The sequence below is a fragment of the Acanthopagrus latus genome, chromosome 20 (genome assembly GCF_904848185.1).
Source record: "Acanthopagrus latus isolate v.2019 chromosome 20, fAcaLat1.1, whole genome shotgun sequence".
Taxonomy (NCBI): domain Eukaryota; kingdom Metazoa; phylum Chordata; class Actinopteri; order Spariformes; family Sparidae; genus Acanthopagrus; species Acanthopagrus latus.
Genome location: NC_051058.1, coordinates 690,969 through 714,578, shown reverse-complemented (window position 1 = coordinate 714,578; position 23,610 = coordinate 690,969). Strand labels below are relative to the sequence as shown.

General features: G+C 39.9%; 2 long non-coding RNA genes across 2 annotated transcripts; one reads left to right on the top strand and one right to left on the bottom strand.

Moving 5' to 3' along the window:
- Nucleotides 1-7,081: 7,081 nt before the first annotated feature.
- On the bottom strand, nt 7,082-7,988 carry LOC119009656. The gene is made up of 2 exons (XR_005071779.1): nt 7,880-7,988; nt 7,082-7,779 (listed from the first exon to the last, which is right to left on the bottom strand). It is a non-coding gene; the product is annotated as an uncharacterized LOC119009656 (long non-coding RNA).
- A 931-nt stretch (nt 7,989-8,919) lies between these two features.
- On the top strand, nt 8,920-21,665 carry LOC119009657. The gene is made up of 4 exons (XR_005071780.1): nt 8,920-9,056; nt 9,506-9,577; nt 10,064-10,126; nt 21,401-21,665. It is a non-coding gene; the product is annotated as an uncharacterized LOC119009657 (long non-coding RNA).
- The last annotated feature ends 1,945 nt before the right edge of the window (nt 21,666-23,610 follow it).

The following is a 23,610-nucleotide window of genomic DNA, read 5'->3' as shown; positions in this document are numbered from 1 at the left end:
TAGTGTTGAGTGTCAGACTGGATTTAAAACTGAAATCACTAATTTGCCTGTGAGCTGACTGACACCATAAGCTCAGAGGGTTTACAGGACAGTAGAGGCTGTGGGTCATTCTTTTACAATACACAACTTATTTTTTGTTGAATGTTTTAAAGATGTGAGGGGATGAGCAGAAATACCTGCTCATTCTGGGCAGTGATCATTTGTCTGAATTTTTATTGCTATATCAGATTTTATCATTATTTTCATCTCTATAATTATACCGGTCCAGTATGAACAATGTATACAATTTCAGGAAACTGTTTTTGAAGTTGCAAAAATAATTGGACATGATAGAGGGGCTGCCTGAACAATAACAGAACAAGACTGAATAATGACATCACAGCAGTCTAATCCTGATGTTGATTTAAAATCAGATATTACTCTTTTTGCCATCTCCTAAAGTCTCACTCCAAGCTTTTGGCGAAACTTGGTAGCCCTGTACAATACTGTCCAGCATGGTGCTGGTAGTATTATGGTGTGTGGCTGTTCTGCTGCCAGTGGATCTGCTGCTCTACAGAAAGTAAGTAGAATAATGGAGAAAGAGGATTATCTCCAAATTCTTGAGGAACACCTACAATCACCAGCAGAAGATTGAGTCTTGTGTGCAGTTGGGTGTTCCAACAGGACAGTGATCCAAACAAACATCAGAAGTGTAAAGGAATGGATCAATCAGGCTGAACTGAGGTTTTGAACGGCCTTCATAAAGTCCAAACATGAACCCCATAAGAACATGTGGACTGTGCTGAAGAAACAAGTCAATTCCAGGAAGCCAACTCATTTAGTTGAACTTCACCTATTCTGTCAAGAGGAGTGGTTAAACATTCACCCAGAGGATGACCAGAAACTTGTGGATGGAAATCAAAAGCAGCTGACTGATATGAAAATGGCTGAGAGTCTTTTAACCAAATATTAGAATCCATGTATATTTATGATCCAGCAGATGTGATCACATTTTCAGAAGACCATTAATAAAGTCATTGCTGAACAAAACTTCATAAATATCTTTTGTGACAAAGTCATATGTGTTCCTCTCATTTCAGCTCCAGAAAAATGTACTGTAACATCGGCTGAGCCCACACCTCAGGTGTCTCCTCAGGTATGAGAACTGTAAACTCAGATAAGGAGGGCTTGTTTTCCTGGTATTGTTGGATGAACAGTAGTACACTGCTTCTTTGAACCGTATCTTTGTAGAAGGTAATCATCCAAAATCTCTGCCTTGAGAAATGACAGATTTGAACACTGTTGACTTTTTAGTGGATAGATTTGTGCAGCAGGGGGCTTGAGGCAGTGGTCACAGATACTGTGGACAAAAAGAAGGTGTGGGATCCTCTTAGCAGCAGCCTCAGATGGTCTAGTAGTCAAATCAGTTTTATTTAGGTAGCCCAAAGTTACAAATTCTCCTCAACAGGCTTTCTGAGGAAGAGCAGCAGCAGAGGAGTGAGCCTTGCTTCGAGGATTGAAAGCTATGCACTAGACATTATGATCCCACCCTACCACAACATCAGCAAATATTTTATATTTGAACTGGAAAATAAGCATCTGAAGTGAGTAAGTGGACCGCAAGATAAGTTTCATCTTGTAGACATCTAAATGTCTGCTTAAAGTTCACATCACACTATTCCACTCATTATTCTGCAATATTAAAATGGTGTCTGGACACTCCGAGGGACTCTTTTTGCCTGAATGAATACCCTGGCAAGGAGACATGCATGAAATTGATCATAGATAATCCACTTACACTCTACTCACTGCACAATCTAGAAACATTCAGTTCAATTATCAGTTCAAGATGTAAACCTTTAATTTCATGACTGCATTAACAGACTGTACTGTATGTGTCTTTATCAGTGCAGTCCTTCATTCATTTCCTGCTAGGAAGCAGCTACAGTGCCTAGAAAACACCACATGTATTAATATACCTCAAAACTGTGAATCTTACAAATATTTACATTAACTTTTACATTCAAAATGGCTGAAACTCTTTTTCAGTGGCAGCATGTTGCAGATGTTTGACAGCTTCAGTCGCCAGGTTTAGCCATGTTAGCAGTATGGTAGAAAAGATGGTAATGTGTCTCTGTTGGTCTCTCCACTGGTGAAATAGCTCAACAACTATTGGATGGATTCCCTAAAAGTTTGCACAGTCATTGATGGACCCTGGAGAACAACTGGGGGGATTCCCTGACTTTTCCTGATTCCCATATGGTATGACCTCTTTGACAATGTAAACATTTAAGCATGATTGGATGGGCTACATGCTGGGCCGCCTAGGTACCTGTCTACTCACATGCACTCTGCCCATGCACTCATTGCGCATAACTAGAGTCTTCCACCAGGCTTGGCCAGGTTGATGGTGCAAAATTTCCGAATAATAACACGCTAGTCATTCAGCAGATATGTCATTCAGCAGATATGTTAGCACAAAGCACACGGGCCCTGAGCCAAAGAACAGAGCCACTGCAGCAGCAACAGACTTTTTCAGGGTCTAACTTTAGAGCAAAACACACACCCACAGCACAGAGCAGTGATACACCAGGTAGCCTTTTCAGACAGAGGTAGGTTATAACAGCTATTTTGCTTGTGTTTATATAACTGTGGCATTTAACAGAGTTGTTTATTTATGTGATTATGAGACTAAAAACCTGAGAGATAGTTGAAACATAACGAATTTGCTGCTGTTAGTAGTATTTGTTATGTTACTCTTTACTATACTCAATACTAACTATACTATCTTATTTACTTGGTACAAGGAAAACCTTTGAGTCATGCAGAGTATCATCTTGATCCATTCAAGTATTTTAATGGCACTGACAGGATTTGTATAGAGTCAGATTAGACATTTATACCACATTGTCCTGAGAGCTCACTAGTACAACAGCAGTTCGCTTGGTCTCAAATGGGGAAATCCTCTCTGTTACACTGCTGCCAAAGTCCCCCGGGATTACTGTGTGCAGATTTTGCTGTCTGCCTATTGCCCTTAAACATACTTCACCAAGTTCAAAAGTTCAGCACAGCTCTGAACTTTGTCAGGGGTTCTGGCGGCAGGCAGGAGGCCAGCGGTCTATGCCTCAGAATTCCCCTGTACTTCCAACAACAACTATTCCCAGTAAGGTTCAGGGAATACTTTGAATACCAGGGGGGTTACAACTTAAGGCCAAGGTGAGGGTGACACTAATGACTTAGCGAAGAGGTCATACAGGAGACAGCAACAACCACACATGCACACACACACATACATACACACAACAGTGGTGCAGTAGTAGACAGTTATTTCTTCTAAAAGAATACTCAGTGTGCCAGCTCTCTACTGTAAAAGTTCTCACGCACGACTTCATATGTTACTTTAAATGATACTCAATGCCCAGTAACAAGAGACCAACAGCACACCAACAACACCACTACCAGCATCAATCATTTTTTTAAAAAGCCTTGAAAAGCCAAATCACTTTTGATTTTCTGTTAGCTTTGTAACTAAGTAACTGCAGTTGGATCAGGAACAGCATTATTAGCACTGGTCATTGTTTGCACTGTCTCATGTTAACAACCATTTAGACTATCAGCCAAAATACTGTAATGCTGCACTAACAAGAACTTTCACTTCTGGATACACAGCTGGTGCTTGATTTGCATTTCAGAGATATGTCAAATAAGCAGACGTGTTTAATTCTATTAGCCTTTAAAGGCACTTAATACTTAATCAAATGTTTTTTTAGGTCTAGCATTGAGTCGTCTCTAGTCCTTACAGCCACACTATAGATAAACTAAGTGCTCTGATTGAAGGGCTACCAATTGATATTGCCCTATACTCATTATAAATACTTTCATTCAAAGTCTCTATAAAGGCCAATCAGAAGAGCCAATAAGATCAATAAGGGAGACAGCTTCTGTAAAAATTCAGTAGCAACTGAAAAACACCCTGGTTCTTTCAGTTTTAGCTTTAGATTCTTTCCACCTTTAGCTTTGATTAGAGCACACATTCACCGTGCCCTTGTTTTGAAAAGCTTATTTGAATGTCACAACATTTGTTCATGTTCACTGTCCAATCATATTTTCACTACGATCTTGTAAGATGAGAAATTGCTTAAATTGTCCTCCAGCACATCCCAAAGATTCTTTATGAGGTTCAGGTCTGGACTCTGTGGTGGCTGATCCATCTGTCAAAATGATGTCTCGCGCTCCCTGAACTACTCCTTCACAGTTTGAGCCAGCTGAATCATGGCATTGTCATCTTGGAATATGTCCGCGCAATCAGGGAGGAAAAAAATCCATTGATGGGTGCATCCTTTCATCCACCTCTCTTCTTATCCCGACGAGCCATCACCCTGGAACAGAGTAAATCTGGACTCATTGGAACCGCATGACCTCTTTCCATTGCTCCAGAGTCCAATCTTCATGCTCCCTAACATACTGATGCCTTTTTTTCTTATAAGCCTCACTGATAATTGGTTTTATTCAGGCTGCACAGCTGTTTGGTCCCAATCCCTTGAGTTCTCCTTACATTGTGTGAGTGGAGATGCTTTTACATAGCCATGAGTTCTGCTGTTGATTTCTTTTTTTACAATTTAATTTCACCAAACGTCATCAAAAAATGTTTCTTCCTGGAGGATGATAGTACACCAATAATTCAGGTTTTAATAATGTGTTGGGCAGTTTTTAACCCAATTTTAGTAGTTTCAGCATCTCCTTAGTTGTTTTCTTTGCTTGATGCAGCCAATAATAAGCTTTAAGTTCTGAAGGATTTAAATTCCTAAGCTCTAAGAAAGTATCTTTTAATTCTACTGACTGCTTTAGAATTGAATTGGAGACATGGATTCATTGAAGAAGAGCTGAAGGTTTTACAGTGGGAACCATGTTTCACAAAGGCTGAGCAAAGATGTGAACTCAGGCTAGAGCAGGTAAGGAGGTCACATCACTTAACTTTTACATGGATTCTCCACTTTCATGTGCCCAGGAACAATGAAACATCTAAAAGACAGTAAAAAGAAATAAAAGACACAAACAACACTTGTTCTCTAGTGCCATTATCATCTCCTCAGAGTCATTACATCCAAATGCAATAGACTGACTCATAAAGGCTGACCGTCTGATGTCTCCAGTCAGAGGAGAGAGAGAGAGAGAGAGGGGTATTAGAAAAAGCATACCTACATTAGCTAATTACAACCCACTTAATGAACTTAACTCCAAAATGCCAGTTCACACACATACACACAGCTCAGATGATGTGATGGTGTACGAGGCCGTGGAGAGGCCGAAGGATCTCACAGCTATATGTCACATTTTAGACACTGTCAGTCCTTTGATGAGGAAGAAAGAAAATGGCTATTGTCTGTGAGGAGACCCCAATATAACTGTTTCATCAGCAGCCTGTCAGGAAGGATGGATATCCCCTACACTCCTACAGACACATATGTAAACACACACTAACACACACATACACACAAACCAAAATCAAACACAATCTCTGACCTTAGGTTTTTAATGATCTGATCAAATTACTTCAATAAACCCAGCATTTTAGCATCAGGAAATACTTTTCTGCTCTACTGGTGTGCACAGATCAAGGCACATACTTTAAACATTCTGACACCATGCGTGTCTTCATCACAGTCAAACTTTATAAAGTTTGTTGCCACAATTCACCACAGACTCTCTGCTACATTAGAAATGGCTGAAGCACTTAAATTTCTTTCCTCCTTTATCATGTGTGCATGTGCATGTGTGTGTGGGTGAAAATGGATGTGAGTATCAGCTGGGATGTGTGATTCCCATCACAAGATCCTCTTTAGTTTTAAAGATGGTGAACAGTGTAGATATATATCTAAATTATGACTTCTATGAGACATGAGACTAATTTGAAGCTTAACTTTGAACCCAGCAGATCATTTTTCTTTCCTTAGGTGCGATAGGCCAGATGCTGTGCTAGTCAGAGGGAAAACAGGAAAAAACAATCCCAGTAAACTGCTGTCTGCATTTTTTTAACAGTTCACTTTGAACTTGGTGGTGGTCATGTATCCTTTTAACTGTTTGATCTGTTCACTGTGCACACTAACTTCATCACTGCCTATTGAACTTTACCATCCAACCTTAGTATGTATATAACGTTAGATTAATTCCACATAACATTTTAAACTACATCATCTGTGCTCATAGTAGCTTCATTTTTTATTTATAAATTAATTTGGATTGGCATGAATTTGCTCACTGAGTTGTTTTTTTTTCGCCAGGTCCTGTATGAATCCACTGCTGATAACAATTAGCAGCCAAACAAACAATCCTTCAATATATAAATGACTTCATCTGGTCGAATAAACACAGCACTCTTAATGGGTACAATTCATGACTTAAGGTTACATGAAAGCCACTGACCAACAGATTAGTTGCTCACTGTGTATTTCAAAAACAGAATAGACATGTCGTTAGTTGTAGTAGTTCAGGCTCATGGAAAGGTAATTTGGTATTTGGTCGTAAAAAAGGATTAGAAATAGAAATGTTAAACAAGGACACTACAATTAAAGTTTACCCTGAGGAAGGCTTGAACGTGTCCAACATAATTCATGCTAATCCATCCAATAGTAATGGAGAACCTTGTCATAACCAGCACAGAGGATGAGGATGATAGAGAAAGTTTGAACACAAAAGAGGAGCCACTGTTGTGTGTGTGTGTGTGTGTGTTTGGGGGGGGGGGGGTGTTAAGGTGAACATCAAATGACCATCACACAATGACACAAAAGTTGAAAGGAAGGCAGGGAGCGAAAGACAGAGTAGGCGTGAAAGAATGCCAATGTCTGGAGTGCATTTAGAGGTTAGCGTCCTGGCACTTTCCACAAAGACCGGCACTTAGCTACAAGTACTAAAAGGTATAAGGGCAGGCTGGTGACAGACAGCGTGTTAGCATAGAAAACAAGACTGGTGAAAACTTACAGTTCAATCAAGGTGCACCAGCTGAGTGAATAAACAGGTAGAAGCGACGAAGAATTCAGGCTTAGAATATACAGATCTTTTTACTTTAAAAAGCTCCTTTTTTAATCAGGAGAACATTAAACTATTTCATATTGTTATTACTGTTAAATATTCACACAAACGGGGTAGAAATGAGATTTTTTTTAATCAAATAAAGGCAGAATCTTTTAAAAATTCTTACATATCAATGTTCATTCTTCACCTTAGATATAGTGACAGATTAATTGAGACTCAAGGTACACCCACAGGCAGGCCTGTTTCCAGATTTCAGATATATCACACAGTCTTCATCAGTGGAAGGAGTCTTCATCTTGTCACGGAGATGGATCCGTTGAAACACAAGCTCTGTAGCTGTCATGACATTGACAGCATATTTAAATAACGGTGTTACGGCAACAACAGAGATCAAGCCCAAACGCACGACTCAGACTGTGGGAAGTCAATTCAAAGTCAATATTCATTTGTGACACGGTGAATAAATAGCAGGGGGGAGGAGTGACGCGCTGGAGAATCCCTGGCTCCGTGAGGTGAGGTGGCGGTGGCCGGTAAGCGAAGCCCCCTTCTTCGGCGTCCTCCATGCAATGGCAGCACCGTGTGTACTACGCGGTCTGCGTTTCGCTGGTGATCTCGTTGCACGGTGATATGCTCACGGCTGGGACCGGGGAGCACCGGAGCACCGACAAGCAGGCAAACAGCGAGAGCTCAAAACACCAACAGGTAGGACTAATAGATTGGCAGGTAGGCAGGTAAGCAGGTAAGCAGGCAGGAGACAAGATGAATCAACTGTAGCACAAGGAGACAACAGGTCAGGATAACTACACAAGCTATTTTTCACAAGAAACAACATAGAACACGAGTGAATCAGGATCTAAACTCAAAATACCGCTATGGCTGAAAATATGATCTGGCAATGAGTGACTGAAGGTCCAGAGGCTTATAGAGTGGTTGATTAGTGGAAGTGGTATCACCTGGCGCTTTCTGCAGAGAGTGCTAACCACGCCCATGCACAAAAAACCACAGACAGGGGAGGGGGAGACAAGAGGATCAGACAGACATGGGGAAAAAGACAAAAACAAAGGGAAAGGATTAGCTGCCCTGACAGGAGTCATGACAAATGGATCATTATTCTTCAACTTTTGCCTTAAAAGTTAATGATCAGAGTACTATAATTCATACTCAATATAACCATGATATTGTGAAAAAACTATATTTAAAACTCATTATGTATTGTATTGTGTACTTTTACTGTTCTTTAATGTCTTTGTCCAAAGTTTTTAATGTCTTTTTCCAAATCTAATTGCTGTTACTGCTGTTTCTTTTGCAAATGCCTGCAAGTCATGGAAAACAGGAAAAACAGCGACATGATTGGCAGTCTGTCTGAGCGAACAGCCAATTATATAACTGGCTGGCAGTGATGGTGCTCTAGCCATATATTACATGCAGAGGTGGTATGACACCTTTGGGAGTGATTGGGGCTTTTGGATGGAAGTGGGTGGTCTGTCTCCACAGCAGCCCTGGTCTCGTCCCACTGTATAAACTGTGAATGAATCACTCGCCACTGGATCATACTGGACCACCAGTATGTTGGACAGCCACTGATGTCAACCTATAGCAGGTTCATTAGAGTACTGTTGATATGTAGCTTGATAGTAGCATGAGCATGTATGGTAGGATCTGTTATGGTCATGTCTGTTATATAGTGTAAATTCACCTGGTGTTTGTCCTGTATTTTGACCTGACTGACTGATCTGAAGCCTCCCCCTTTAGTTAATGTTGCTAGGACAAACTGACAATAGGAAACATGGCAGAGGCCATGGTTTTATGAACGTGGCAAAATGATGCTTGTAGAGACCAGATCATTCCAATCTTGATGAATTTTTTTTTTTTTTTTTTTGCCTTTCCTTTGTTGTGTTCTGTAGCATTGTTGTGCATTCAAAAGTTCTGCAAAGTGAAAAAGACCAAAATCCACGTCAAGAGAGTTACTCTCTGCCACAGAAGCACTGCTGCTGCACGGTCTGAAACGCCTGGTTTGGAGTCGAGCCTTTACTTCTGTAAATTATGTAAGTCACTATGAAACAGGCTTTATATGAAAATTTAAATATATACATTTTTATTATAAAATATATACATTCCAGCAATGTACCAGATGAGACAAATAATGTGTTTTTTTTTAAAATTAAAGTATGTAACATATTCTACTAGGACTCACAAATAAAAGTATGAACCTGAAAATTATCACAATAGGGTTATATACTGACCTCTTTACAAATGGATCAGCAATCGTCTCTCTGTCAGCAATAATAAGGAAGCAAATCAGACTGACGCTGGTGATCTGACATTAAGCTAACGTCATCTAACCATTAGCATCACCATTACCATTAACATTGTGAGCTAGCTAGGATGGTGACATTTTGCTAACATTAGCAAACCTAAGATGTGACCATGTAATGTCAGTGAGACCTTGGTCTATATTGCTATATTGTTTAACCGTCTTTTTATTTCGTCATAGATGGACCTAGCCTTCAGCACTTACATTTAAAAGGGAAACAGAAGAGTTGACTGAGGTTCATCCACATACCAGGTTTGCTCAACTGTTGGTGAAGCATAGAGCGACAATGAGCAGGACAGGAAGGGTCAATTAGTGTAAAGTTATAAAGGTCCTATTTGAAAGAAAGATTGACTGCTGAGTCTCATCCCCAACTCGTCAAATACGCTTTAGGTTTCCCAACTTGTCAAAAAACTGACAGGTGGATGGTGACCGGTGAGTTGGGAATGAGACTCAACTTTTCTTACCTTTAAAGAGAAACACATTAAATGCAACCAGATATGTACATTATAGCAGTGCTAGGGTTTGTGTTGCTGGTGTGCGCTGCTTCGAGTACTGCTGACACATCAAATGTATTTGATTGCTAGATGATGTTGGGTTGCAGCAAAAGTTGAGTTAAAATGTTTTGCTGGGAAACCCGAATATTACTGTTGGAGTTCTGTACATGGGCACCTCCACTTTGTCACCAAACTAGTTCGACTGAAGTGAATGAGAGTTCTGTTTTTCATATTTTTCATGCAGAATCAAATCCAACTGAAAGGGCCCCCAACAGCTTTACCAACTACCCAAAGGATCAAATTAAAAGTAAGCAAGGAAATGAAACCCAACTACAAGTTGTCACTTGAGACGCATTATGATCTCAGGTGTGAACTATCTGAGCCAGATTTACACACAATCTGGATACACCTGGATGCAGGATAATGGGTCTGAGCAGGGCTCCAGTTTGGAAGGTTGCCATAGGTCACTTGTAACTTCCAAACACACACACACACACACACACACACACACACACACACACACACACTCACACATACATGCAAAGCCACCCACCCACCCACCCACACAAATGCACATGTGTGTGAACACATTTATCATCCACTTTGAGTTTCTGTTCTCTCTGTCTCTGTGTATTCCCATTATCAATCATAGTCCCAGTGTTTGCTCTGCTTCAGGTTATATTTCATTGTCACTTTTAAAGAATTATCTTGTCTTCTTTGTAGTGTGTGTGTGTGTGTGTGTGTGTGTGTGTGTGTGTGTGTGTGTGTGTGTGTGTGTGTGTGTGTGTGTGTGTGCGCGTGCGTGTCTTTGAGAGAGAGAAACGGAAATGGAGGCCGATTTATGTTAGTAGAGTAGAGTAGATCACATGGTACGGTATGGCATAGTATAGTATAGTTTTACATTTACTATGAGGGAACTAAATCAAAATGACACAAAGTCACAAGTAAAGTAAAGTTTTTGGAAATGTACATCAGTGCCTTTTGAATGTCACTGTGTCATGAAGGATGCATGCATCCTTTCCATAGATGAAGGTGTTCTGATGGAGCCATTTAGTTCTCTAAATGAAGAGTAACCAAGTCTTGTATTTGTCTTTCTTTGGTGGAATCAAGGAGATGGAGAGTGGTGTTATGAGAAGCGAGATGGAGGGTCAAGCATCACATAAAAAAGCAGAATCATACCGTCCTGTGTCTGTGTTGTGTTGCTGCAAGTAATCATCCACCGTGACTATATTTAAAAATAACTATACCTTAAACACATCCATGGTCACTGGTAGTGAACCATAAGGTTCCACCCATTAAACCAAGAAATCAGCTCCATATATTCATCTATGTGTGCTGAATTATCCAAGGGGATCCTTGATATTTGTTGTGTCTGGTATTATGGATCATTTTTATTCAGTGTAAGTTTTACAAATTAGTTTTTCTTATCACTGAGTATAATTTTTAGTTTGCTCCTAAACAACAGGCTGTCATGGTTCCAGCTCTGAATCCTGCATGTGTAAATATCACAGAAGACAAAAACTGAATTGTCACAATCACTCAATATTTTAATCAAGTACAGTCTTTTTAGTGGGTAAATGTGCAGATATAATACTAGATTTTAAATGACTCAACTGTCACACTATTTAATACAATATATGAGCTTTGATGTTATTGATGTTCATCAATGTATGCTGTATAGTAAAGTAAAATAAAAGTATCAAAGTCAAACGTACCATCCTCCAGTAGAAAGCAATGCTACAGTTGAGACAGTTAAGTGACTGTTATTATAGTGCATCCTTTCTACATGCAAACCAAGAATCCACCAAATAACTCTCACAACCTTTGAACTGAACTCAGTGCCAGAGGGCTTTTGCTGACAAGTAAAAGGGAGACACCGTTACAGTCACCCCCCTCACTCCCTCCGTCTCATACCGTCATCTGGCCTGCACATGAACCCTGCTCACCTCCTAACCCCAAAGTAGCAGCGTGTCGGGCTATACCTGTGTGTTTCTCTTACCTAGCAAAAACACATCAGACACAGGTTTCTGGTGGGAGTCAGGTGGCCAAAGCGATTCTTAAGAAGTTTTTGATACTTAGTTAATCAAATACCAACAAGCTGGGAATGAGACTCAACAACCAGCTATCTTTCTCCGGAATGTCCCATTAAGCAAAATATCCAAATTATGGGATTCTGCTTACTGGCATGAGTAAAATTGTTGACTGGAGAAACCACTTAGCAACCTAACATTTTCTGGTTATTCTTCAGTCATTTTCACACGATGATCACATGTTGATCTGCTGAGAGTGCTTATTCATTTCTATGAAGTGATAAAAAGCATGACAGGAAATGACTTTACCCTCAGCCTACCTAATGTTCACTATATGATATTCCCCTTTTCACACAGAAACTCCATATTATTGCCACAAAGAAGGTTCACCTTCACGCCACCTTCATTTGTTCACACTGAACCAAGCAGCACCGGCTTAAAGCCGTTCAAGTGTGTCAGTTCATGTGATTAAGATCCTGACCTATCATGCATCCTGGATGGTGACAAAGTTATTTTTATATGCTCTAAATTATTTAATTACAGAATGGCCATTGGTAAACAGATGGGACAGACGTTTTTATGACTAAGAGTCGTTTTTATAGATAGGATGACAGACAGGAGTACAGACAGACATACAAGAGGACAGACAGGAGTACAGTGGGGGAGTGTCAGTGGTCAAGGTTAACTTTACTGTTAGTCAGCCCTAAACATTAAGCTCCAAATACATCACTGTTATTGTCAGGCTCATGTGTTGTGTTCACTGTTCACTACATTAACCGATCTTGTTCATTTATCAGTGGGACTGATTAGTGATGACACGTCCCTTCCTTGATTTGCCACACCCCTAACACATTACTCTTATTCATAAGAAAAAACAGGGCGGGCCTATGCTGTCAGTCAACATGGATAAAGAATATCAGCCAGTGCTGATCTTGTTGCCTGTGATAGCAAACTTTGTGCAGTTTAATAATCCTGCATTATCTAATGCTACTTCTAACAGTACAAGCACAGGTCGCATGCCATTCCGTGATCGATTTGCAACAGTTTGCCTGTCTAGCGGTGTTATGAGCCCTACATAGTCTACGGGTATTTGGTGAGGCAACCTTAAACAACCACTAATTATATAAGTGAAGTTGCGAATTCCAACGAATGGCGAGAACTTTGAAATGTCCTAATCAGTCTTGAGCCACTTGAGCAAAAGAATGAGGATGCCCATGGGGGCAGCGTGTATGTTGTTTTACCTCGGTGCCACAGAAAAACTCTGAAAATATGACCTATAGATTCATTTTGATGCAGCAGTGTATAAAGGTTTCCTAGTATATGACAACTTTGGTTAACCTGCTGTTACTGTGTTCATACATCTTCATCATCATTTAGCCACAGCCTTACCAGCTTAATTACTGTCTGTACTTGCCTTTCTGTTAGCATGTATGCAGCTAGATACAAAGGTATTAAGGTAAATTGGTATAGAATTGGTCATTAATGATGGTGATTTCCTTAAGAAAATACAATTCAAATTTAGTTTCAAGAGTAAAGAGTGCATTTACATGTGAACTCCAGTATGTGTTATGATTTTGTGATATACTGAAGTCAGTACATTGATGGATGGATTTTACATAGACTCTCTTGACAAACACAAAAGTGCATTGAAACACAATCATACTCTGTAGTATTTTCTGCAACTAGTCAACCAGAGTACACAATCTGCTTCCTGTTTCATGTAAATGAAATTACTCAATTTATGTTGTTGAATACTTGCCTATCTGCAAGTATTTGTTGCTGTAGCTGGTGGAGACTGATTGCATTGTTTGCTCTTACTAGGTTCACTATGGCAAGTTCCTGCAGTTGGGTGAACAGGCATTGGCATCCACCCCCAGTAGGTCTTCTAGCCATTCTATAGAAAAATGCAACCACCAATTGTTATTGTTTGCTTCTTTTTTACAGTACTGTATATACTGTACTTTACTGTAACTTCTCAACACGTTGTCACGGTATGTTTCACAAAACTACCACTTTTTTAGTATTAGCCAAAGGAGCATTAGCCACCCTGCAATACAGTACATGTGATACGGTAACGTGTTATGGTACAGTACTGTAAATACTCTAGATACAATCTGAACAGAAAGTTTAAGACATACCTGTTTTCCAGTCGGAATGTGCTTATTATGGATGAAACTGTGAAACGGCTTAGATTAGGGTGGACCATCATAGTCAGGCCATGGTGTATGACATGGTCCACCAAAGTTGCTCTTATGTCATCCGAAATAATGGTCATTGCATGGCCTCTTCGACCACGTCCTCCTCTCTTTCTCTGTCTTCCTCATCCTCTGCCTCTAGCTCTCTCTGCCTCCATGCTTGCAAATTTCTCAAAATGGCTCACAGTTTTTCTTTATTGCTTTGATGCAGCAGTCCACATTTTCAAAAACACACAGGCTGAAACAGTGGCACTCATGGTCAAAATTACACATTTTGTTTGCAGAAGGCTCTAACTGTGCCAAAACATTTGAAATATGCAACAAAAGCGATTTTTGCCCTCAAACAACAGAACTTGCAAACAAGTGTATGAGCTCTTCCAATCAACCATTACACAGTGGACAACAAAATACAAAATACAGCACTCAGCGTGAATCAGTGCACCATTGCTTGTCATTGTAGCCTATTACTGTATGGAGCTTTCATGCCAGTGCCAGTTGTTGTCAAATTTGCCTTCTTGCAAAGAACTGGATCCTGAATCAGAGATGCTTTGATGCAAATTTTATTGATTCCATTGACTCTTTTTTCAAACTGTGGCTGAAAACTCAAATACTGGAAATGTTACACAAAATACATCTAAACCAAAATAAAATCTATTAGAGTATGAGACATTAGGAAAGCTGGTACTCTCATAGTCCAAAAAACACTTCTGCAGCTTAACAGCAAGGATTTTTCTGAACAACTGAACTGTAGCCGAGGACTTGTTTTAAAATGTAGAAAAGAAGATAAAGACAAAATCCATTACAGTAAAGTATAAAAATCTATCCCAGCTAGCAATTTGTTGTTCTAAAAACATTCTGAGAACGTTACTGAGAATGTTCTTGTAATGTTTTCAGTGAGAAGTTTTCGTTCCCAGAATGTTTGCGGATAACGTTCTCTAAAAACATTCCAAAAATATTTTGTGGTAATCTCCTTAAAATGTTCAATGACAACATTGCTTGAATGTTACGCCTTAATGTTCCAGCGGGACGTTATTAAAAAAAAAAAACAACTTGCATTTATATAGCAGTCTTTCCATTACTTGCCACAGTTACCCATTCACACAGTGATGGTGGAGTCTGCCATGCAAGGTGCCCACTAAACATCAGGAGCAGTTTGGGGTTCACTATTTTCCTCAAGGCCATTTTGACACAACCTGGAATTCAAACCGGTGACCTTCCGATCACCAGACAACCTGCTCTACCCGCTGAGCTACAGCCACCCCAAACTGCTTGTTCTGAATGTTCCTGAATGTTCGAAGATAACGTTCTCTAAAAACGATCTAAAATGTTTTGTGATAACCACCTTAAAAATGTTCAGTGAAAACATTGCTTGAACATTATGCCCGAATGTTCTTGAAAACATTCTCAGTGGGAAGTTTTCTTCAAGTTCCCTGAATGTTTGAGGATAACGTTCTCTAAAAACATTACAAACATTTTTAGTGATAACCTCCTTAAAATGTTTACTAAAAGCCCTGTTAGAACATTATGCCCAAATTTTCATAAAACATTTTTAGACGAAAGTTTTTAATGTTCCTGGAATTATAGTATTTTAGAGTTGCATGGTTTGAAAAAAAATCTACAAATTTTTTGCAGTAACTTTTCATTAAAATATTTAAACATTAAAACACATTAAAATTGCCACTAGACATTCTGCTAGGACCAAAAAAGGGGGGGGGGACATGTGCACTTTAAACCTAAACCTTAAACTTAACTTTTTGGCCACAACAATAATGTAAAAAATACTGTAAACACTTAAGTTGATCTGACATTGTCATGAATTTATCTCTAATTTTGTCACCCAGATTGTCCATATTGGCATTTTACATGCAATATTACATGTCTTTCAATCCCAGGAGAGGGATCCAACTCAGTTGCTCTTCCTGAGGTTTCCTCCATTGCTGTAGGAGATCTGTCCCATGTAGCCTGTGTTGTAGAATATATATTGTAAAGCCCCTTGGGGTAATTTTGTGATTTGTGATATTGAGCTATAAAATGATTTGTTTGATTTTACCTGAATATCCTTGACTCACTGATTGTGATTGTGAGAATCCATTCATCCATCGATTACACTTGGATGTTTTCACCAATTTAAGGGTAGGCCTATGTGTAAGAATCAGAATGACACTGATGGCCATTAGGGCACCTGCAGACAGCGACCTTGCACAGGAGCGAGCAGCCAGTGGCCAGGCAGCATGGATCTGGCATTAGTTGCTTTGTAGCTGATAAAGTCATTTGCTAACGGCAACCTAGCCAATTTATCAATGGAAACATGGTGATGTTTTGTGACCTGAGGCCTTAATAACATCCCAAAAACATTTTCCAAGGGTTGCTTAAAGAATGTTCTTCCTTTGTTGTCATTTGTTTGTTTGTTTGTTTTTTTTTTTAAAAACGTGATATAATCTGAGGCCCTAATAACATCCTGAAAACATTTTCTAAATGTTGCTTTCAGAATGTTCTTCCTTTGTTTTCATGTAACATTCTAAATGTTTTATAGAAGAACATTCTATAATATGTTACCTCACCCACATACCCAAAACATCTAGAGAATGTTACAGCTAAAACTTCCTTTCTTTTTCAACATATCACATTACAAGAATGTTTTAGAAAACATTTTTTGGGATTGTAGGCCTTGATAATATTCTGAAAACATTTTCCGCATGTTGCTTTGACAATGTTCTTCCTTTGTTATCGTATAACATTGTGGGAACGTTTGATAAAAAAAACATTCCGTTATCGGAGGCCTTAAAAACATGCCAAAAACATTTTCTAAATGTTGCCTTAAGAATGTTCTTCCTTTGCTATTTTGTAACATTATAGGAATGTTTTATAGAAGAACATTCTATAATCTGTTACTTCAACAACATCACCAAAACATCTTCAGAATGTTGGACTAAAACATTATTCCTTTCTTAACATTTAACATTATAGGAACATTATTTGAAATGATAAACATCCTTAAAATTTTCTTTGAACAAGATAGAAAACATCTTTTTTAAAACATAATAAGAACTTGTAGGGAGTGTTAGCCAATGTTGTGGGAACATTCCCTGCTAGCTGGGATTACTATAGAGTATGTGAAATAGCCACTACTGATATTCAGTCTCTTCTGTCTTGACGATGGGGCCACATGGCCTCAGCTAGATCACATTTAACATCCTCTCTTGCAGTGCACTGAGGGAAAAATCTTCTTGCATACATCATCCAACCTTGACATTCCTCTGCACCTATTACTCACTCTCATCTGCCTTAGACCTCTTCCATCCATGTTGGCAAAGAACAACACAGATGCTGCGACTTTTAAGGCCTGCAGACTTTTAACACATTTGCAAGAGGTGTCTTGTGCTCTGCTGAGATAATGACGATGAAAACCAAGTGGATCCCAGTTTCTTTAAGCAGATCAGAGCAATCAAGAAAAACTGTAAGTGAGGCCTTTTTGTAGCTGGCTGATTGGTGTTCAGTTTTGTGTTTTGTATTTTTTTGAACAGATGTGTACCCTGAGATTTAATTTTTGAACTAAGTGTCTTATGTATGTCTTATGAAATAGTGTTTAATGTACAGGAGCAAGTGTCTTACAGAAAGGAGCAAGTGTGTTACAGAATTGCAACTAAAGTGCAAAGCAGCGGCTTTGTTTAAGGTATGATTACACTTTGTTTAAGGTATAGTAACAACAACTTCAAGTTATATTACTTTGGTTTAAGCATGTGTCTACAGTGTTCAAGCAATGGGTATAAACTGCAGTATGAACAAAGATTATTCTGATACTGTGCCAAAACACTCTGCACAGAGATGTTGAACTGATGATGTTGAACTGAGACGAACTGTTCTAAAATGAAAATGTAATAGTGAAAAAAATATAGTGATAAAAGGTATTGTAACAACAGTCCTACCTGTATGGTCAGGCTAGTGAATCTGGGGTCTCTGTTACTGGTGGTGGAAACAGTTCCTGCTCCTGATGTACATAAAAAGATTGAACTACTACATCACACACACACACACACACACACACACACACACACACACACACACACACACACACACACACCTCTTTTAGGGTCATCAGGAAGTATAGAACAATAGAAGTAACCAGACAACCTGACTCCTGGCTAATGGCTCACCACTTAAACACACACACACACACACACACACACACACACACACACACACACACACACACACACACACACACACACACAGTACTAAGTTAAAAGAAAAGTTAGCGACAGGATTTCTCTACACTTTGCTGTAATACATACGTGTGTCTATAATGAATTAATCATCTCTGTTCACACATCCATCTATGATTTGTCCTCTCACTAGGCCGTAAGTGTGTGTGCTGTAGTAACATGGTGTGATCAATCTGCCTATAAATCAGGCTTGTCAGTGTTCAAGTGAACTATGGCCTTTAATGGCCAATAAATACAGGTTAGCAGGACAGAGGTTGACTGCAGGTCGCAGAGTGGAGGCGTGTGTGTGTGTGTGTGTGTGTGTGTGTGTGTGTGTGTGTGTGTGTGTGTGTGTGTGTGTATCGTATTCTCTGTTGTTGGGTTCACAAGTTGGAGTAAATTTGAATTGCTTGAATCAAGACTTCACTGAAAACTACAACTGTATACATTTTAGAACTGTACTCTATACTCAAATCATAAATGCATCCCAATAAGGTGCCTTTAAGTTCATGGCAGTGTGTCTAGAAGGTATGTTTAAATATAGGCTATATAGTATTTTGCCACTGTTTCATGTCTTCAATCCTTCAGTCATCATTGTTAAAATGTCCCCATGAAGCAGTTTTTGATGGGAAGGATTCTTTCTTTTCCTTGTACCTCCTGAACTCAAGGTCTTCCACTCTGACTGGTTTTCCAGCTGGAACCATCAACAGCCTTCTCCTCCTTCTATCATCTGTCCGTGTCTGTCTCGTGAGACAGCGGTCACCTTTTAGCCCTGTGAAAGGCTTGGCCTTCAATCCCACCTCCCACAGAGAAGATGGGGTCAAAAGCGATCCACCCAGGAAGTGATTTTACGCCCTTCACACATGTGAGGAGCTTGAAAGAGCTGGGGGAGAGGACAGGAGGCTAGAGGTGTAGTGATAAACACCACAGGCCTCAGATCTTCTAAATACCAACCATTTAATGAGGATGCGATTATTCTTTATTCACCTCTCACCCCCTTTACTCCCTCTTCTCTTCTGGTCTATCCCTCATTTCCTGCTGTCCCCTGTTTCATTTCTTCATTCCCACAGCCCTTCCCTTCAATGATAAAATCATACAACTTAAAAAATACGAAAACACTTGACAAAATGATTTATGAAAAAAATAGTATACAATTGTAGGATCAAAGATTGAGTCCTGCTCATGTACAGGTGTCTCAGTGCCCATACAAAGACACCCAACACTGATCTAACTGAACCAGGAAAGTTTCTAGGAGAGATGTCCAATTGCACTCCTGAGGGGACTGATCTTTATACAGCAAAACACTAATTATTTGGTCATTATCCCAAAGTTTTTGCTCAGTTTAACTCATGAGTGATGTCATTGACATCATCTTTACATTAGAACCTTTACTGGACAACCATCCCTCTCACACATCACTAGTTTTAATGATATTGAGGACATCACATAGAACATGACCTGGTTTTAAATCTAGGGTTGGTAAGTTACCGCCTTCTTAATTGATTTGTAGAGGTCAAAATTTGTATTTGTACAGTAATCAATAAATCAAATGCTCTGACAAATAAAATTTAACAAATCCATTATCCGTGCCTTGCACTCCTCCAATAAACCCATCCAGTCATGCTCAGTAGAGTCATGTTTAGCTTACGATGAGTATGACAACATTGTTGTTAGTGTGAGTGAGACATGAGTCAGCACTAGTTGGATACAGATTACAGTGACAAGGATCATAGCACACAGAACCTGAGCATGGCGTTCAGTAGCTTGCTAACTCAAGTAGCACAAAGCACACAGGGCCTGATCCTGAATGAGTGAGAGGCAGTGGCAGTGTCAACCTTTCTCAGGAGCACACAGCACAGAACTGCAGGGCTAAGGAGGTTCACCAGAAAGCCTTGTCAGCTTGAGAAACATCTGTGACAGCTAGTTTGCTTGTGTTTGGATGATTGTGGTATTTGACATTCATCAGCTGGGTTAAAAAGCTAAGAGAACTCGACAGATTAGTGAATGGCAGCTCCTATTAGGATAAGAGATTAACCTTAGCTTGAAAAAGGCTGAAGTCAGAACAAATCAGGTGGTTTGGCCAAAATACATTTTAATGAGGGTAGTGTGTTTCGGCAGTGGTGGTGCTGGCTGCAGGGGGTTATCTAGTGTGGCTAAATGCACCAGGGGAAACACAACAGACATTTGTCTATGTTGCGTGATGTGCACTAGTTTAAAACACACAGGACTGATTTGCCTGCTGTCCTGGATGTTTACTGTTATCACTAATCCATCGATGTGCACACACAATCACCAGCTACTAAACTATGTACAACCTTGCTGAGCTGCTGCTGCCTCGTTGTAAGCAGAGTTTTATAATCACCTTTCAGTGACATTGATGAGAAATGTCAAGAACAATCTGTTAGTGAGAGTTTCCCTCAGTCACTCACAAAACTCTTTCTCCTTCACATCATTAAACCTTTCAACAAAGGATGAGTGAATAACAACAATCCATCTAAAATGAAGGCAGAACATTTTCTGATTTCATGTTACAGAAGGTCTTTTGTCTATTCTTCTTTCCTTTTTCCCTGAACATCTTTCACTCCTGTTGCCTGTCCTCCCCTTTATTTTCAATTCCAGCCCCCTGATTTCATCCCTCTGTCCATCCATCCCTCTGTCCATCCATCCATCTGTCCATCCATCCATCCATCCATCTCTCTGCTCTCTGTCCATGCTCTAACCTCTACTTTACCTTTGTCCTCGTGTTACCTTTGTCCAGGGCTATGTATGTTTGGCTTGCAGCATACCTCAACCTCAACCTTGTGTGTGTGTGTGTTAACATAGCTTTAAATGAACTAGCTGTCATGATCCCATCATGGCAGCCCTACCCTCTCCCTTGTGTATGTGTGTTTTCCCTGTCTGTTTTCCTCCTGTGTCCCTTCCTCTGGCTGTTCTGTGTGCCTGCATGTGGGCATGGTTCGCTCTCCACAGGCAGCAGCCAGGTGGATCCAATCTTCAATCAACTCCCTTTAAAGGCTCTGGGTTCCCTGCTGCTGGCTGCCAGATTGTTTTGTCACCTTGTTCACCTTGGCTCTTCAGTATTATTTTTTTTCCACTACATTTTGTGATTAGCTTGTGTAGCTAATGTCTCTGTGCCTCTCCTGCTTTGCTCCAGATTGCTGTGCGGATGCTGTAGCTTGTGTCTGCTGCTGCTTTGCCTGCCTGTGGATTCTGCCTGCATGCTGTCTCATCTCCTGTGTTTCCCTGCCAAGCGAGTATGCTCAGGAAGACAGACCTCACCACGCCTCACCGCGCCATGACACCTTCACTCTCATCTCTCCTGGTGATTCTACAAGACATGTCGGGACCCTGGGACCACAAACCATCTCTTGCACTATTTTCACCTAGTTGTTCATTAAAAGAATCATTATTCACTGTCATCCGTGGTTTGAGTTGTGCTTCTGGGTTAAGATCAAATTCAATTCATAACACTAGCTGTGCCCTGTCTCTTTCTGGGTGTGTTGATGTGTCTGTGTATGGATGTGTCTTTGTTTGTACTGCATGACAGTAGATGTGTGTGTTCAGACAGCGGGTTCCACCTCTGGTCTTAAAGTTTTAAAATCCCTCACTGAGAAACTGATTGCAGGGTCTAATGTTGGTCAGTCAAAATCCTGTTATGAACAAGTCCAAACAAAACATTATGATAATCATACCAAAGACATGTCTAAATATATTGACACACTGCCATGAAAGTCACTAAGCATATTAATGCTCTCAGTGGTTGAACTCTTTCCAGTTTGGACACTATGAACTGTCCTGTGTTGTCAGAATAGATAATGTTGAACCCACATCAACATATTGTAACACTTTAGTGAATGATTCTGCAGCCTAAAGGGAGAGTGTTTATGTAGCTCATGTAAGATCACTGTATTTTTTGTTAACACAGGCATACACTCCTGATAAAAATAAAAAAAGACCAGTTGAAAAATTGCAAGAATTTACATTTTGCACTGTTGGATCGTAAAAAGGTACTTAGAACCTTTTTACGATCCAACAGTGCAAAATGTAAATTCTTGCAATTTTTCAACTGGTCTTAAGATTTTGATCAGGAGTGTATAACAAACCGATGACTGATGTGTGGTGACTACAGGGCCAAAGCCTCTGGATCAGCAGTGCAGGGCAGGAACTACCATTTGCTGTTCACCAAAACACTTACTTCACATGTACATAACAATCACTTGCTCACTCATACACACAAACGCACACACACAAGAACACATATATACACACCTGTGTGTGTGTGTGTGTGTGTGTGTGTGTGTGTGTGTGTGTGTGTGTGTGTGTGTGTGTGTGTGTGTGTGTGTGTGTGTGTGTGAGACTTTTTCATGACCACAGTCACACAGAGTTCAGCAGCAGTTCATCCAGGGTATCACAGGGTGGTGGAGGGAGACACAGCTCTTTCACCTGCTCTCTCTGTCAGACACATATGTTCAGGTCAAATAATCTGACAGTTTCTCAATCCTGAATATACAGGGCTTAAGGACAAAACAAAATATTTTTAACACCAAAAGAGTGAGGAATACATGCATCAGAAAACACGACTTAGTTAACCTGGCCACAACTTCAGAAAAAGCATAGAGGGCTTTATATTTGGTGGCTCAACGGATCGCAAAAATTAAGAAGCCACGCTCAATTGGACAAGAAGTTGTTCTCCCAGCAGCAGATGAAATGTGTGAAGCTGTGCTTTGGACAGAGGCAGCTAATAAACTTAAAGTTGTACCACTTTCAAATGACAGTGAGAAGGGAATTGAAGAACTAACATTCAGTCACAGCTACTGAGTGCGTTCATGTGAGCAGTTTTCTATTCAGTTGGATGAATCAACAGACATTTCCATTGCACCTTAACTGATTGTTTTGGTGTGCTATCTGTGGTAAAGTACAGAAGCGCATTGCATTCACTGGATAAAAAACAAAATTAGACACCTTATCTCATAATTATGAGACAAAAACTTGTAATTGCGAGATCAGGATCTCGTAATTGTGAGAAAAGATCTCTTAATTACGAGATTAGGAATTGGTAATTCTCGTAACTATAACAAAATCCATCAACGGCACCGTTGATACATATTTCATAAGGTTTCAGTTTAGACTGGGCTTTCCGCCTGAACAATCCTAACGACTTGAGATGCCTGTGCAGCGTTGAAATAATATAATATTAATACCATCCTCATTTTTAAGAAACATCAGTGTTTTTGGATGCTTTCATGACTGAAGCGAGACTGAGTTGGAAAAATTGTGTGGCCATTTGTACTTATGGCACTGCGGCAATGACCGGCCGAAAGAGTGGAGTTACTGCACGGATGAAGTCAATCCGAGGATTATGGC